Source organism: Cucurbita pepo, unplaced genomic scaffold (genome assembly GCF_002806865.2).
Source record: "Cucurbita pepo subsp. pepo cultivar mu-cu-16 unplaced genomic scaffold, ASM280686v2 Cp4.1_scaffold000123, whole genome shotgun sequence".
Lineage (NCBI taxonomy): Eukaryota > Viridiplantae > Streptophyta > Magnoliopsida > Cucurbitales > Cucurbitaceae > Cucurbita > Cucurbita pepo.
Window position 1 is genome coordinate 211372 of NW_019646434.1, and position 18220 is coordinate 229591.

Below are 18220 nucleotides of genomic sequence, written 5' to 3' on the forward strand. Positions count from 1 at the left end.
AATATAGTAATAATAAAAATCGATGTGAGTAATGTTAGATTCAAATTTATATTTTGTAAAAATAATTATATTTAGAAATATAATAATAAGAAAAACTCTAGTACTCTTCCAAAATTATAAATGTCATACTTTGATGTATTTTGATTTTGCTGCCACATCATCACGTCGGGTATGTTGTCTCAACTGTAATTTCTTCGTTTTAGCTCTGATTTGAGTAATTGAAAAGTTGTTGAAATCGTTATCCCGACCTTATACTGTGGACAGTTCAAAATACTGAAAATAGTTAATAATTAAAAGTAGGTTTGTTACATCAATTAATTGATTGAAATTAATTAAAGTGAGATCAATGACCAAAAAGCCAATAGTTATGAATGACATGATATCATGACAAATGAAATGAAATGTAACCCCATTAGGATTCTGTATGATACGTAAACTTAAAAGGAGAAATGACATGTTAAACATGAAACATGATAGCGGGGTTATATTCATTCATGATAAAAGTAGAAATATTTGGGACCTCATGCATTATGTGTGCTCATGCATTTGGGGGGTACCTCTATTCCATCACGAGGGTACGGACGCGTACATCCAATGGCAGGACAACGATCGTTATGTTTGCATAGCGCTGCCGTGACGGTGACTAGTTCTAACGGGTATCCGGCCTAAGGAGCTCCCAGAGTATGCTCGCGGGACAAGGAAAGTGGCCCAGCGGTGTGCGAACTGACTAGTGAGCCCATACTCGCATGTATGGGCTGTGTGTAGAGTATATGGTACACGTCCAAATTACCCGTTAGAACAGCACCGTAGGAAGACAAATTGAAAGATAGGTCCCATCATCTCGTTTGCATGTGATTGTTGCATTTAACCCCAATAGTGGGGTCACTTACTTAGTATTTCTTTAAATACTCAAGCCATGTGGTACTACATTTTTTAGGTTAAGGCAAGACATTCTTGTACGGCCGACGACGACATCGCAACTCGAGACCATGACACATGCATAGGATAGTGATATTTATTTTCTTAAGCTTAGGCTAGAATAGGATGTCTTTAACTTAAACTTTTATTTATTTTATTTAGTCGTTTGTTGTGTCCTTTTAAAAATGTTTTCGAAACACGTCAGTCCATAACTGTGTTTTAAGATAAAGATTATGTTTTATGGAATTTAAATGAAATCTTCCGCATTCAATGTTTATGGTACGTATACAATAGCGACCTTAAATTAAACAGAAAATTTCGAGTCATTACAGTTCTGGCTTATGGGCATCGTTGGTGTTGGCTAGACAGTTGAAGATGGCACAAGTTTGGAAGCCTACACTGCCGAGGCAAGGTTCGAAACTTAGCTTGGTTCCAAAGCTAGGCTTTGAAAAATTAGTAATATTTGAAAATAAGACAAAAAAAAAAAAAAAAAATAAAAATAAATAAATAAATAAATAAAAACTTTGATGGAAACAAAACTTTATTACATAGGCTTTGAAAAATTGATACCCAATAGGTAAAGATTAAAAAAAAAAGAATCGGTGGTCGGAGATTCCGAAAGTTTTGGTGCCTCGCCATAATTTTCGAGCACCCACTCCCAAAGGCATGCCCATATCTTCCTCCACCCAAACTACACGCTCTGCGCAAGGACTTTAAGACCCTTCATGTGAAGGAAGGTGAGATTGTTTATGATTTCTTTTTTAGTACTCTCACCATTGCTAATAAAATATGTTTCCCATGGTGAAAATATGAGTGATGTTAGCATTATTTAGAAAATCACGCTCCATGCTTCAAAGTTTGATCACGTGGCTTGCTCCATTGAAGAATCCAACAATTTGGACATCATTTCCATTGATGAATTGCAGAGTAGTCTACTGGTTCATGAACAACGTATGCAAAGACATATTGTGAAAGAGCAGACATTGAAGATCACCCTTGATAGCAGTACAGGGAGAACAAATCGTGGAGGTGACACATTTGGAGGTAGAGGACGAGGACGTGGGAAACCAGGTTTTAACAAAACTCTTGTTGAGTGTTTTTATTATCATGACCTTGGTCATTTTCGGTATGAATGTCCCAAGAAAAATAAGGGAAAGGAATCACAAGCTCATTTTGCTCAAACTTCTGAACGGTTGCTTCTCATGGCATTTGTCTGAAATTGACTCAACAGGTTGTTTGTTTGTGAGACAAAGATAGCCACCATGATAACAAACATGGAGCCACAAATGACTCAGCTGGTGACCTCCATGAAGAAAATTCAGAGCAACATACATTAGAAGAACACATAATTGCTGATCCTGTTGTTGATCCCTCTAATGATCCTACATTATTCTTATTTCTAAACTAGCAGACAAACGCTCTAGATACCTTCAAACTTGGATGGGTGACTATGAGACTGGAGAGAACTTCTCTGATAATGATGATCAAGGTAATTTTTCTCTATTTGTTGATCAAGATCCTTTAACATATGTGGATGCAGCAAAAAGTGCCAATTGGCGATGTGCCATGGATTCTAAGATTGAAGCAATATGGAAAAATGATACTTGAAATCTCACTGGTCCTCCTCATGGTACAAAAGCAATTGGGGTAAAATGGGTGTATAAAATGAAGCTGAATGAACATGGAGAAACTAACAAATACAAAGCTCGACTTGTCGCAAAAAGGATACACACGACAGCATGACGTGGACTACACAGAACTCTTTGCCCCTGTAACTCGTATGTACACTATATGATTGATACTTGCTCTAGCAGCTCAAAAGAAGTGGACTGTGTTTCAATTGGATGTTAAATCAACATTTCTTCATGGAGAGTTGGATGAGGAGGTTTATATGGCACAACCTATTGGTTATGTGATCAAGGGAGAAGAGGATAAAGTATATCGCTTGAAAAAAGCTTTATACGGTTTGAAGCAAGCTCCACGTGCGTGGTACAACCGTATTGAAACTTATTTTCTAAAGGAAGGCTTTGAAAAGAAGCCATTACAAGGTACTTTCTTGCTTGTATGTCTTTATGTAGATGACATCATATTTACTTGAAATGATGAGACTTTGTTGGGTTCTTGTAAGGAATCCATGATGAAGGCATTTGATATGACTAATCTTGGACGAATACGATTTTTTCTTGGCTTAGAAGTGTCACAACGAGCTGATGGTATTTTCATTTGTCAAAAGAAGTATGCCCAGGAAGTATTGGAAATATTTAATATAGCGTGCAATGTTGTATACAATCCTATTGTACCTGGATTTAAGTTTGTTACGGATTCTACTAGCTTGTCTGTCAACAACACCTTGTACATGCAAATGGTAGGAAGCTTAATGTATTAACATCTACCAAACTTGACATCATGTTTTCCGTTAGTTTGCTCAGTAGGTACTTGACTAAGCCTATTGAAATTCATTTTCAAGCCATTAAAAAGGTGTTTCGTTACATAAAAGGGACACTCAGATATGGTATTTCCTATGAGAAAGATGGTAATACTGAGCTTACTGCCTACACCGACAATGATTATGCAGGAGATTTGGAGGATAGAAAAAATACATCAGGTTATTCACTTTTGCTAAGTTCAGGAGCTGTTTCATGGTCCTCAAAGAAGCAACTCATAGTCACACTCTCCACTATTGAAGCTGAATTCATTGCTGCTGCAGCTTGTGCTTGCCAAGCCATATGGTTGAGAAGGATGCTGGAAAAACTCGATCCCTATCCCAGTTGGAGCTACAGTGGTGTACTGTGATAATAGTTCCACTATTAAGCTGACTAGAAATCCATTCTTGCACGGTTGAAGCAAACATATTGATGTTCGTTTTCCCTTCCTCCGTGATTTAAGTAAAGATGAAACTGTGATGTTACAACATTGTCATACTAAAGAACAAGTGGCTGATATCATGACATAACCTTTGACTCAAGTTATGTTTGAGAAGTTACACATGTTGCTTGGTGTCTGTCAAGATCCTCAAGTTTTAGTTTGGAGGGGATGTTGCAAAAGATTTAGTTACTATTTTATGTTTTAGTTCCCAAATATCAAATCACTAATATTATCTTATACCTATTCTTTGTTTTGGCATGATATTCTGCTTTCTATTAGAATTTTATTTTTATTTTCTGTTAAACATTGTACTGACTATAAATATAGTCATTTTTAACGTAAAAAAAAACATTGAATTTCCTTCCTTCTGCAAACTTATCTTCATTAAATGTATCGCCCCTAAAACTCGATTTTTGACTAAAATTTAAAGTTCAATTCAATTGATTTGTTACAAATAAAGAAACAAGCTCTTAAAATTATATTATTTCATTCAAATATTTATTTAAGAAAAACATTCAAGGTTCTATAGCTCAGTTGGTTAGAGTGTTGGAAGGGTGGTAGGTCACAGGTTGGATGGAGGTAGTTCAGGTCGGTCGGTTGCGGATCTTGGATCAAGTCACAAGTGGGTCCGCACTCACCAACCATAGAAATATATGTATATAATACAATATTACAATTAGCTCTTTTGGCTCTAATGGTGTGCGCACTCACCAACCATAGAAATATATGTATATAATACAATATTACAATTAGCTCTTTTGGCTCTAATGGTGTGCATTCGAATCCAAGGCACATGGTTATCCTTCTAATTATGTCGTAGTGACATGTGGCATACTTGGAAGGGTGGTAGGTCACCGGTTGGATGGAGGTAGTTCAGGTCGGTCGGTTGCGGATCTTGGATCAAGTCACAAGTGGGTCCGCACTCACCAACCATATGCTGACACGTGTCGCGTAGTAGCCTAGCTGTAGTTCCTCACCTGTTAGCTGACTTGCATCTCCGTCAATGCTTGACTATCAAGTTTAGTGATTATATGGCTGGAATAACTTGGTTGGTTAGAGCGTGGTTGTCAACCACAAGGTCGGAGGTTCAAATCTTCTTTTTAGCATTTTCTTATTTATTTGTATGTGTATCTACCTTTGATTTCATAATTTTTTTGGCGTGAATGTCTATCAATGGACCAGTGACACCTCCTCCAACACCTATCAATGTGACCTGTTATCAGGAAAAGAATTGCAATAGCTAAATGATGGCGTGCAATATCATCTATTCCTCCATATCCTTCTTTAACACCTATCAAGACTCTTTTCCTTCACCCACTGATGCCCTCACTTCAAATAGTTAACATCTATCAAGACTCTCACTTCAAATAGTTAACATCTATCAAGACTCTATTGCTTCACCCACTGATGCCCTCACTCAAATAGTTAATACCTATTAAGACTCTATTCCTCCATATCCTTCTTAACACCTATCAACCTATCAAGACTCTATTCCTTCACCCACTAATGCCCTTACTTCAAATAGGACAATATTTATTAGTTGTGTTTCCATGTTTGAGGCCGGGAAAACTAAAATAAGATAATATCTACTAGCTGTAGGCCTAGACCAATATCTGTTAGCTATGGGCCTAGACCCTTAGACTGTTACATTATGTTTGTGAAATACTAGCGAGGAAAACTCAAATTGGACAATATCTACTAGCTGTGGGCCTAGACCAATATCTGTTAGCTGTGGGCCTAGACTCCTGGACTGTTATATTATGTTTGTGAAATAATAACGAAGGTGTCGAATGATCCAATAGGAACCAACCACCAACGAAAGCGTAGGACGTACACGAGGAGCTAGGAGCTTATGTATATATTTAGGAAGTACAGCTGCTAAGGCCTACCAAGTAAGTGGCTCTCTTGTCGTAAGTTATGCATTTGTATACTGTATGTTGGCACGTGCCCTGGTTTAGCACGTGTCATTAAATTGTATGTTAGACTGATATGCTTTGATACGTAAGCTTGTGAAATGTGAATGTATGCTGTTTTAGTATTGATTTGACGTGTGATTTAGTATATAATGTGATGTTATGTTTACTAAATTGTATGTAAAACAGCATGCTATGTGTGACATGAAATTACGAACTATAGCGTGAAATATAAGTCCGTTAGAATTATGCATGATAGGAAAAATGTAAAACGAAAGATATTATGATATGAATGAAACTGATAGCGGGGTTATATTTACTAATGATAAAAGTAATGTGATGTTATGTTTACTAAATTGTATGTAAAACAGCATGTTATGTGTGACATGAAATTACGAACTATAGCATGAAATATAACCCCGTTAGAATTATGTATGATAGGAAAAATGTAAAACGAAAGATATTATGATATGAATGAAACTGATAGCGGGGTTATATTTACTAATGATAAAAGTAAAGTATTGGGGGCCTCATGCATTATGTGTGCTCATGCATTTGGGGAATAACCCTATTCCATCACGAGGGTACGAACGCATACACCCAAGGGCAGGAGAACGATCGTTATGTTTTACATAACGGTGCCATGACGGTTACTAGTTCTAACGAATGTTTGACTTAAGAAGCTCCTAGAGTATGCTCGCCCGACAAGGAAAGTGGCCCAGCGGTGTGCGAACTGACTGGTGAGTCCATACTCACATGTATGGGTTGTGTGTAGAGTATATGATACACATCCAAATTACTCGTTAGGATAACACCGTAGGAAGATAGATTGAAGGATAGGTCTCGTCATCTCATTGCATTTGATTATTGCATAACCCCGATAGGGGGTCACTTACTGAGTATTCTAGAAATACTCAAGCCTCATGCTACTACATTTTCAGATAAAGGCAAGGCACCCATCTGAGACCGACGGCAACATCGCACAGCCTGTGACCGTGGCACATGCCCAAAAGAACACAAAGAAAAAAATAAATAAAAAATATAAAAAAGAAAAAGAAAAAGAAGAAGAGTAAATAAATAAATAAACAAAAAATCAACCCTCCCCACTCCTCTCCACTAATCTCTCATCCCTCTCTCCATCATCCCAAACCAATTCTTACACCCGAATCTCAAGTTCAACCAAATGAAATAGAAAACAAAAATGTCATTTTTGAGAAAAGGAAAATGGCCATAGATCCAAATTTACTTGAAGAGTGAGGAGAGAGATAAGGTATATATTAAATATTTCTCACCTTTTGTCATAATTTCATTTCTAGGAAATCACTACCAATTATATTTTAGATCTTCTCTACATGATTGTTGGTCAAAAACTTTATATGAATTATGGTAATTATGGTAGATCGGTAGATAAATGAATCGATTAAATTAAAAACTATGAATATCTATGAATAAATGTGAACAGAGTTAGAATTGACGTGGGCTTAGAATACTGTTAACACAGTCAAACGAAAAAGAAATACAGGGATAAAAAGAAGAAGGAAATACACGAGAAACAGAAAAAGGAAATACAGGTACAAACAAAAGAAGGAAATATAGGCAGATTAATTAACGGAATCAAAAGAAAAGAAAAGAAAAAGGAATACAAAGAAGAAAATAAAATGAAGATTTCAACTAGTTAACATTATCAAAAGAAAAGAAAAAAAAAATTATCAAAAGAAAATAACAAAGAGAAAATGAGAGAGAGAATGTAAGAATGGTTAAAAATTGGCCAAGAAAATTTATTACAATGAAAATACCAAAGAGAAAAAGGGAATTGACCAATAATATTTATCAATGAGAACATAGTCAAAGAGAAAGGGACATGTGTATTGATATGAAAATGATATGAAATATGTTAGGGTACAAGACATGTGATCAATTGACATGTTTAGGATATGATATATTGTGATGTGATAAGTTATGTTTAGATTGTTTTGTGTGACCGTTGAGGTAATTGTTGTATGAATCAGACGTTATGAAATGATATGTTAAAAGCATGGANGACGTTATGAAATGATATGTTAAAAGCATGGAGCATTCTGTTATGTCTCCTAAATTATATGTATACAACATGTTATAAATGATATGATATCACGATAAATGACATGAAATATAACCTTGCTAGAATTATGCATGATATGAGAACTGAAAAATGAGAAAAAATAGGATATGAATGTAAAACAAAAATGGAAAGTATATTGGGACCTCACGCATTATGTATACTCATGCATTGGGGGATACCCCTATTTCATCACGATGGTATGAACGCATACACTAATAGGCAGGGGTACGATCATTATGTTTTACATAATGTTGCCATGACGGTTTCTAGTTCTAACGGGTGTCTGGCCTAAGGAGCTCCCAGAGTATGCTCGCTCAACAAGGAAAGTGGCCCAGCAGTGTGCGAACTGACTGGTGATTCCATACTCGCACGTATGGGTTGTGTAAAGTATATGGTACACATCCAAGTTACCCGTTATGACAATATCGTAGGAAAATAGATTGAAAGGATAGGTCCCGTCATTGAATTCACACATCCAAGTTACCCGTTATGACAATCCCGTTCATACCATCGTGATGAAATAGGGGTATCCCCCAATGCATGAGTATACATAATGCGTGAGGTCCCAATATACTTTCCATTTTCGTTTTACATTCATATCCTATTTTTTCTCATTTTTCAGTTCTCATATCATGCATAATTCTAGCAAGGTTATATTTTATGTCATTTATCGTGATATCATATCATTCATAACATGTTGTATACAATAGTAGGGTCACTTGTTGAGTATTTCTTTAAATGCTCAAGCCATGTGCTACTACATTTTTTCAGGTTAAGGCAAGACATTTCTGTACGGCTGACAATGACATCGCAACTCGAGACCATGGCATATGCATAGGATAGTGGTATTTATTTTCTTAGACTTAGGCTAGAATAAGATGTTTTTAATTTAAACGTTTATTTATTTTATTTAGCCTTTTGTTGTGTCGTTTTAAAGATGTTTTCAAAACACGTAAGTCCATGCTTGTGTTTTAAGATAAAAGTTACATTTTATGGAATTTAAATGAAGTCTTTCCGCATTCAATGTTCATGATATGTATATAGTAGCGACCTTAAATTAAGTAGAAAATTTTGGGTCATTACAGTTGGTATCAGAGCTTTAGGTTACAAATCTTGTAGACTAGCCTACGATGTAGGCTTGGCATGTTCCATGGTCCCACCGTCAATGCACCGTCTCTGTTTGGTATGTCTTGTGTAAGATAAGAAAATAAAATGTCGTTGATTGTGTATGTTGTTATTGCTTGATCATTATAAAATATAGTTCATAATTGAATTTTCACCATTGAATGTATTATAGTTGACTGCATTATTGTTGCCTTAATTCTATATTATTATAATTTAGAATATGTTATGTTTTACTTTGCGTGGAATGTGAATGTAAATTGATGTATTAATGATGTTTAGATTTAGTGAGGTCGGTATTGTGAATGGGGAGCTATAGTGTAGTAAGGTACTAAATGTTAGTGAATGCATGAAAACAATTTTGCTAAGAAAGGTCATATGTTTTAGTTAGATATCTTGAATATAGATAAATTACTCAGTGTTATGACCATAGAGATGAAAAGAAATGTACCAACATATACGGATGAGTAAGTAATTTCACATGAAATGAAAATGACACAGGAAGCTTGATAAATGACAATATCTTATAGTATGCTACCGATATTAAAGGTGGTACTGTCAAAAGAAAATTGTCACTATGAAGTATGTAAATATGATATTAAAGTATCAGGAGACAAAAAAAAAAAAAAAAGTGATTTGAGCTTACCACTTGAAAAGGAAAAAAGAATTGAGTTGAGACCATAAAAGTTGAAAAAATTGTGTACTTAAATTGATTGATGAATGACATAAGTGCCTTTAATGGAAATATTGAAATGTAAAAAACTTTCCTACCCTTAATACGAATGGAAAATTTTAAAAAATAAAAAATAAATAAATAATACAGTGACAAGTATGAAAGTTATGAGGTGATTTAAAAGAATCGAGCCATAGATTGGATGAAGCATTACGATCATGGTCAAAATTTTAGAGGTATCTAGAGAGGGACTACATTATGAGGTTGGCATGATACCTTAAATTTAAGAAACCATGATTTAAAATTGACTTGGGTGGGAGATACACGAGGATTACAGAAGTGGGACATTGTCTCTAAATAAACTAGAAGTTTTGTGGTAATCTCCCTTGTACCCCACACGAATGCATTGCAGAAAGTTTAACATAAACAAATTGTTGTAGAAAATTATCGATGAATTTTTCCTAGTTATGTCAACCTTGTTAAAAGGTATTACCATAGTTAAAATTTCAAGACTATCTTCTTAAGTTGGATTTTTAAGTATCCCAAGTTTTATGGCATTTGATTTTTAAGTATCCCAAGTTTGATGGCATTTAAGGATATCCATCATGCTTATATAATACTAATTGCACGTGTGGGTCGTGTGTAAGGAAGTACTACACATCCATAGTAGTCCGAGACTAGAGGTCACCCCTAGAGAATAAAGATAGGTCCCAAGAGCATGAGTGCATATGTTTGCATTTGCTGACCCCCTATAGTGGTAGGACCTGAGCTGGTTCAAGTCACTAATGAAGCTGTCTAGAAAATCCGAGTGAGGATGCATACCGCTCAAATTAGATAGAAAAACCTACGTCGTTGTAATGCGTAGGATCTTGGCGTTTGAGATAGGGGACTAGTATATGTAGAGGTGGAACCCATGGAAGGTGTCTTGAGGTTCGGACGTAAGGGCAGGTTAAGTTCCAAGTTCATCGGGCCTTTCGAGATTCTCGAGTGGATTGATCCCGTAGCTTATAAGTTTGCCCTACCTCCCTCTCTCTCAGGAGAGCATGATGTGGTTCATGTGTTGATTCTGAGGAAATACAAGACAGACCCTATTAACATAATAAACTACGAGACCCTCCAACTCAAAGAAGATTTGATTTACGGGGAAAAACCAATAAGAATTTTAACTTGAGACTGGAACATTGGGTTTGTTAAGGTGTTGTGGGCAGAACCACCACACCGAGGAGGCTACGTGGGAGCGTGAGGACGAAATAAGAGAAAAATACCTCGAGTGAGTACAAGAGTTTGAGACTTTCGAGGACAAAGATTCTTTTGAGTGATATATAATATAATGAATCAGAATTTTAAAAAAAAAATCTTAGTCGCCGGAAATAACACTAGTACAATAGGTTAGTTATGTACCTTAGCGATCAACAATTGGCTCTTCTAGCTTTAATGATGTGCGTTCGAACCCAATGGCACATGATTTTCCTTCCAATTATGTCGTAGTGACATGTGGCGTAATTGGAAGGGTGGTAGGTCATAGGTTCGATGGAGGCAGTTTGGGTCGGTCGGTTGTGGATCTTGGATTAGGTCACCAGCGGGTCCACGCTCGCCAACCATATGCTGACACGTGTCGCGTAGTAGCCTAGCTGCAGTTAGCTGACTTGTGTCTCGATCAATATCCAACTATCAAGTTTAGTAATTGTGTAGCTGGAATAGTTTAGTTGGTTAGAGAGTGTTGCCCTTAACCACAAGGTTGAAGGTTCAAACCTTCCTTTTTAGCGTTTTCTTATTTATTTTATTTGTATGTGTATCGACATGGCTTGATTGTAAACAGATAAACATATGTCTAATTATATAGGGCAAAAATACAATTGACCATCAAGATGGCATGAATGCCTATTAAAGTTATTAAGATATCAATGGACAACTGATATCGATGAACACTTGCAACAAGTTATTAAGACGGTTGAATGTGAGGCTAGAATAAACTAAGTTTGGCAACCTTAACCACAAGGTTAGGGGTGAGGTTCAAGCTTTTTTCTAGCGTTTTTTAATTTATCTAATTAAGTTTTTTATTTTACATTTTGTAATTTCAGGATTGTTTGTGAAATAGGAGGTCAGATTTGAAGTCTATGAAATCCTTATGACATATGTTGTGTAAGGTATGTGTATTGATACTCGATTTCATATTTGCTTAGCTTAATCGTAGACGAATAAATATTTGTATTATATAGGAAAAAACACAATTGATGATCAAGATGATGTTGATAACGACGAACACTTGATGCACCCACTATTGTTCCACCTCTTACCATACCCTCTACCTGACACCTCCTCCAACACCTATCATCACATCATTCCCCCATATCCTTCTAACACTTTCTCTAGGACTAAGCATTACTGACTCCTTAACACCTATCAATTCTCCCATATCCTTCCAACACTTTCTCTAAAACTAAGCATCATTTCGATTTAGTTCGGCTGAGGAGATATGTCATTTGAAGAAGTCAGTATTCGTATGTTAAATCTTCATTTTATTTTATTAAGTAATATTAATTTAGTTACCATTATTTAGTTTTGAATTAGAAATTAAATGAAAAGCTAAGAATATAATTGTTAACTAAATCAAAAGGAAGACAAAGGAAATAAGAAAAAAAAAACCAAATAGAGATGGAAATCCAGAATACTGTTAACCGAAAGAAAGAGAGAAAAAAAAAGAAATAAAAATAAAAAGGGAAGATTTGGAAGTAAGAATAGATTAACAAAATTGGCCAACACTATCTCCTTACGGTGAAAATAATTACAGAGCAAGAGGGAAGATTAAGGAAATATATGTTAACAGAATTTAAAAAAATAAAATAGGAAATATAAGAGGGCAAGNAAAGACAGAGAAGAGGAGAAAGAAAATGAGGAGATTATTATGAAATCTCATAGACGATGACGTCGTGAACTCCCCATATTNAATATAAGAGGGCAAGGAACTCCATCAAATTTCGTCTAACAGGAAATATCAAAATTTAACAATGGCTAGTGTAGATTAGAGAAATAATTTTATAGAGTTCAAACTTGAAATTGATGTCATGGTCTCACATAGGTTGACTTGGATTTCAATGGACTTTCATTAAGGATAACGACGGAACATCAACCTAAGCTAACCAGGTAAGTGACCTTACTATCGGCATGGTTATATTTGATGTTGACACGTGCCCTATGGTTTTGCACGTGTCATATATATTGATATGTGTGAATTGTCTGTGGATCGATATGCTTCCTATGTGTTATGTATATGTTATAATATGTGAATTGTATGATAATAATTACGGTACTATGTGTTCAAGGATATGTTTGAGATAGGATACAAGAAGGATGCACAAAATGAAATGTAACGATAGGAGTAAAATACATTAATGAAACGTTAAGGTTAGGTTACATACCGGAGTGATATGGATAAGAGAGATTGATGGAAGAATACGGTTAGGCTACGGGTAGAAAGGGATAAGTTTGTGATAGATTGATAGAACGATAGCGTTAGGTTAAGTTCTTGTGATGAGATGACTAAGGTACGTTCACGTAATGATATGTCTGTGATAGGTATAAGAACGTTAAGGCTATGATAAGTTAGAGAACGATATGAGTATGAAGTGTTTACGTCATGACTCGTTTATGATATGATACATTGTGATGCAATATGTCATGGTATGATGTGTATATGACGAAATGTTATGTTAAAAGCATAGAACGTTATGTTAGGTCTCTTAAATTGTGTGTATACAACATGATATGAATGACATGAAATTACGATAAATGGCATGAAGTATAACCCCGTTAGAATTATATATGATTTGAGAACTGAAGAATGAGAAACGATATGACATGAATGATGAACGATATCTGAAATGATATGATATGTACATAATGCTAGCGGGGTTGTATTAAAGGATAATAAAAATGGAAAAGTTTTGGGACCTCATGCATTATGTGTGCTCATGCATTTGGGGGGATACTCCTATCCCATCACTAGGGTACGGACGCGTACATCCAATGGCAGGACAACGATCGTTATGCTTTGCATAGCGCTGTCGTGACGGTTACTAGTTCTAGCGGGTGTCCAGCCTAAGGGGCTCCTAGAGTATGCCCACTGGATAAGGAAGGTGGCCCAGCGGTGTGCGAACTAGCTGGTGAGCCCATACTCGCACGTATGGGCTGTGTGTAGAGTATATGGTACACGTCCAAAATTATCCGTTAGGACAGCGCCGTAGGGAAAACGGAATGAAAGATAGGTCCCATCATCTCATTGCATGTGATTGTTGCATTTAACCCAATAGTGGGGTCACTTACGAGTATTTCTTTAAATACTCAAGCCATGTGTTACTATATTTTTCAGGTTAAGGCAAGGCATTCCTGTACGGCTGACGACGACATCGCAACTCGAGACCATGGCACATGCATAGGATAGTGGTATTTATTTTCTTAGACTTAGGCTAGAATAGGATGTTTTTAACTTAAACGCTTATTTATTTTATTTAGTCTTTTGTTGTGTCGTTTTTAAGATGTTTTCGAAACACGTAAGACCATGGCTGTGTTTTAAGTTAAAGGTTATGTTTTATGGAGTTTAAATGAAGTCTTCCGCATTTAAGGTTTATGGTACGTATACAGTAGCGACCTTAGATTAAGTAGAAAATTTCGGGTCGTTACAGACTCTGATTCAAGGAAAAGTCAAGAAAGGTTTATTCAAATTCCTAAGAGGCACTTGGGGAGTGGAGTAGGTCGAGTTTGACCGAACACTATAAAACTACGGTGATAATACTTAAGGTACAATGTGATTAATTAGTAGAATTTAAGCGTGTATATGTTATGATATTTGAATTGTATGATAATACTTATGGTACGATGTGTTCAATGATATGTTTGAGATAGAATACGAAAATAATGCGATAAACGTAATGTAACGATAGGACAAAACATATGTTCATAAAATGAAACGATAAGGTTATGTATAAAAAATGCAATGATTATGATAGATTGATAAAACGATGGGATAAGATTATATATAGAAAATGTTATGTTATGATAGTTTGATAAAGCGATATGATAAGGTTATGTAAAGAAAACGTTATGTTATGATAGTTTGATAAAGCAATACGATAAGGTTATGTATAGAAAACGTTATAGTTATGATAGATTGATAAAACGATACGATAAGGTTATGTATAGAAAACGTTATAGTTATGATAGATTGATAAAATGATACGATAAGATTATGTATAGAAAATGTTATGGTTATGATAGTTTGACAGAGAGATACAATAATGTTATGTATACAAAAAAACTATGGTTATGATAGATTATATCATAAGATTATGTCTAGAAAACGATATGGTTATGGTGGGCTGGTGAGATGATATGCTTAGAATACGTTTGGGAAACGATATGACTATGTTGTGCTCATGAAATGATATAGCTATGATATGTTTAAGAACGTTAAGGCTATGATAAGTTAGTAAACGATATGATCACAAAGAGTTATGAAATGATATGATTATGATATGATATGAGAATGAAGATATAGTAAAATGGTATGGGAATGATATGATATAGGTTATGGTACGATATATGTGATTATGGATACGTTTATGACATGACATAATGTGAATCAATATGTTTGGAATATGTTGTGTGATTGTTATGATATACAATATGATATGATACGTGCATGATGAGAATTGTTATATTTAGAAGTAAGAAAACGTTATGATATGATATTTGTGCATGAAAAATGATATGATATGACTGACATCCGAAACGACGAACTAGCATGAAATACAATCCCGGTATATGCATGTAGAATACGATAAATGATATGCCAAACGATATAAAAAATGATATGTTATGAACAAGACGCTAGCGGAGTTGTATTAAATAATAATGAAAATGGAAAATTATTGGGACTTCATGCATCATTGTGTGTACATGCATTGGGTAATACCCCATTTTTACGATGGTACATATGCGTACGTTACAGGGCAAGGAAACGATCATTATGGTAATCATAATGTTGCGACAGTCAAGCAGGAAAACAACCATTATGTTTATCCTAATGTTGTCATGGTCGCTATTCCTAACGGGTGTTCGACATCAAAAGCTCCCAGAGAATGCTCGCCTGACAAGAAAGGGGGCCAGGAGGTGTCTGAATCGACTGGTCGATCCACACTCACACGTTTGGATCGTGTGTAGGAAAATTAAGTACATATCCCAATTGCCCGTTAGGGTGGCCGCCGTAGGAAAATAGATAGTTATGATATGTCACATTTATGAAATTGTATGTGTTTGCATCTAACCCCAATAATGGGGTCACTTAATGAGTATTTCTCAAAACGCTCAAGCCAAGTGTTACTTCTATTTCAGGTAAAGACAAGGCGTCCCTGTACAGTTGACGATGACATCACAACTCGAGACCATGACACATGCATAGGATAGTCACATTTATTTTAATAGACTTAGGCTAGAATAGGATGTTTTAAATTAAACGTTTATTTATTTCATTTAGTTTATTATTGTGTCGTCTTAAAGATGTTTTCAAATACGTAAGTCCATGACTGTGTTTTAAGATAAAGTTGATGTTATGAAGAAGTTTAAATGAAGTATTTCCGCATTTAATGTTTATGATAGGTATACAATAGAGACATTAGATTAAGTAGAAAATTTATGGTCGTTATACAATGTATCTTACAATATATATATATATATATATATATATATATATATATATATATATATATATAAAATCTAAACACATATCTCGAAACTCCATCTTGAACAAGATTGCACTCTAATATAAGATTATTTATCTTCACAAACTAAAAAAACAACTCCATATCTAGTAATCTACGCAACACCCAAAAATTCCCTCAAATATTATTGTTAAAAAAAGATTATAAAAAAAAAAAAAAAAAATTAACAAACTTATTAAAAGAAAAGAAAGAAAACATATACACATGAGACTTTGACAAACTAATTTAATTCATGGAATCAATTGATTTATATACTTTAATTTCTTTGGGAAATGCTTATTTAATAGACAAATGGAAGTTAGAAATATATGTATATAAATGTATAATAGGTACTTTAATGATGAAAATGTAAATCTAGAGAGTTGTGGTGCCTTACTACAAAATTTAAATACTATGAACCATTATTATAAACAAAAAATTCTTTTCATTTTCTTGTTCTTTTTCCTTCGATCGCATTTTCAAATTCTTTCTTTTTGAATCCTTCAAAAATAATTATCTTTTCAAAAATAAAAACGTTTTTTTTAAAATGGGGTGTTACATAACTTTTTTACTCAACTTTATAACGAGCTTAACATTATATTATTTTCATTTAAATGTTGATTTAAGAAAAATGTTCAAAGTTCTATAGTTCAGTTGGTTAGAGCGTTGGTCTTATGAGCCGAAGGTTGCAGGTTCGATTCCCGCTAGAACCAACCAATATTATATGCTTACATGTATGTTATTTCAATGGTTGTTTCCTTAGATTCGCTTTGCACGTATCTTGAGGCTTCATGAAGGGACTCTATGCTTTCCACGGGCTTATTCTTCTGCACATAGTAATGACACTTTGAGTTAAGTATTTAAGCTGTCCATCGTCCTCTCTCAATATAGGTTGATTCTAACAGTTTCATAAGTTTTTCTACATTTTCTTGAGCCTCGTAGAGGCTTTCAAGGTTTAAGGGCGCTTAGGAAATTTAGATATCAACTTGTGTTTCCAAATCCTAAGGTACTCGATCTACTAAAAATGTTTTGACTTGAGTCTACATGAAAACTGTTCTAGCTCTAATGCCTTAACTTATCCTAGTTCGTGCATGCTTTTCTATGGAAATATTCTATCGAACACCTAGAACACAAAAAACATAATCTAAATTTTCATGCAAGCTTATTAGAGAGATATCCCTATCAATCATCTAAAGCAAGAAAATCCATAATCTTCCTACAAATATTAACTTGAAACTAACACATAATTTACGTGCAAACAACATGCTCAACATAGAGATAACATTCATCAATCTCTCAGAGAAGAAACCCCAAATTTTCTTTCCTGCTTTCTAGTAGAGAGAAAAGCATTAAATAGACATACATCATCGATCCTTATCCTAGAGGCATTTTTTTTTTATATTTTCCATCACATATCACATATGTATTACGTTGGATCAAAATTGTCCACTAGAGTCCAAAAACATGCATTTTCTAATCATATAAGACAAGATTTGCTTGCATGCTAGCATTTCTTACGTTCTTAATACGTTGCACATTTTTATTAAACATATAAGAGACGGGTTGAATCACTATAGTGAATCTAGCATAGGGGACGGGTCATGCACAAGTTAGATGAAGCGGTTGGGTCAAGTCAGATCTTCTCAACATGCAACACCCCTGTGAAACAGACACGTTGTACCACTCAAAATCCAACATGTATCCAACCCTAAGTCGAATGCACTTACTGCCCCTCCGCCTGACACGTGTCCTCCGATTGTTTGTCCTCCTCGTTTTTATGCATATTGTTTTTCATGATTCATAACATTCTTTTTTAATTTCTTTGGATTTTTGTATGTTTTCCTACATAATCTAAATCAACATAATTTATTCA

At 34.9% G+C, this 18220-nt stretch overlaps 1 non-coding gene across 1 annotated transcript; it reads left to right on the forward strand.

Annotated features, from left to right (window-relative positions):
- The first annotated feature begins 16986 nt into the window (after nucleotides 1–16986).
- Nucleotides 16987–17060, forward strand: TRNAI-UAU. The gene has a single exon. It is a non-coding gene; the product is annotated as a tRNA-Ile (tRNA).
- The last annotated feature ends 1160 nt before the right edge of the window (nucleotides 17061–18220 follow it).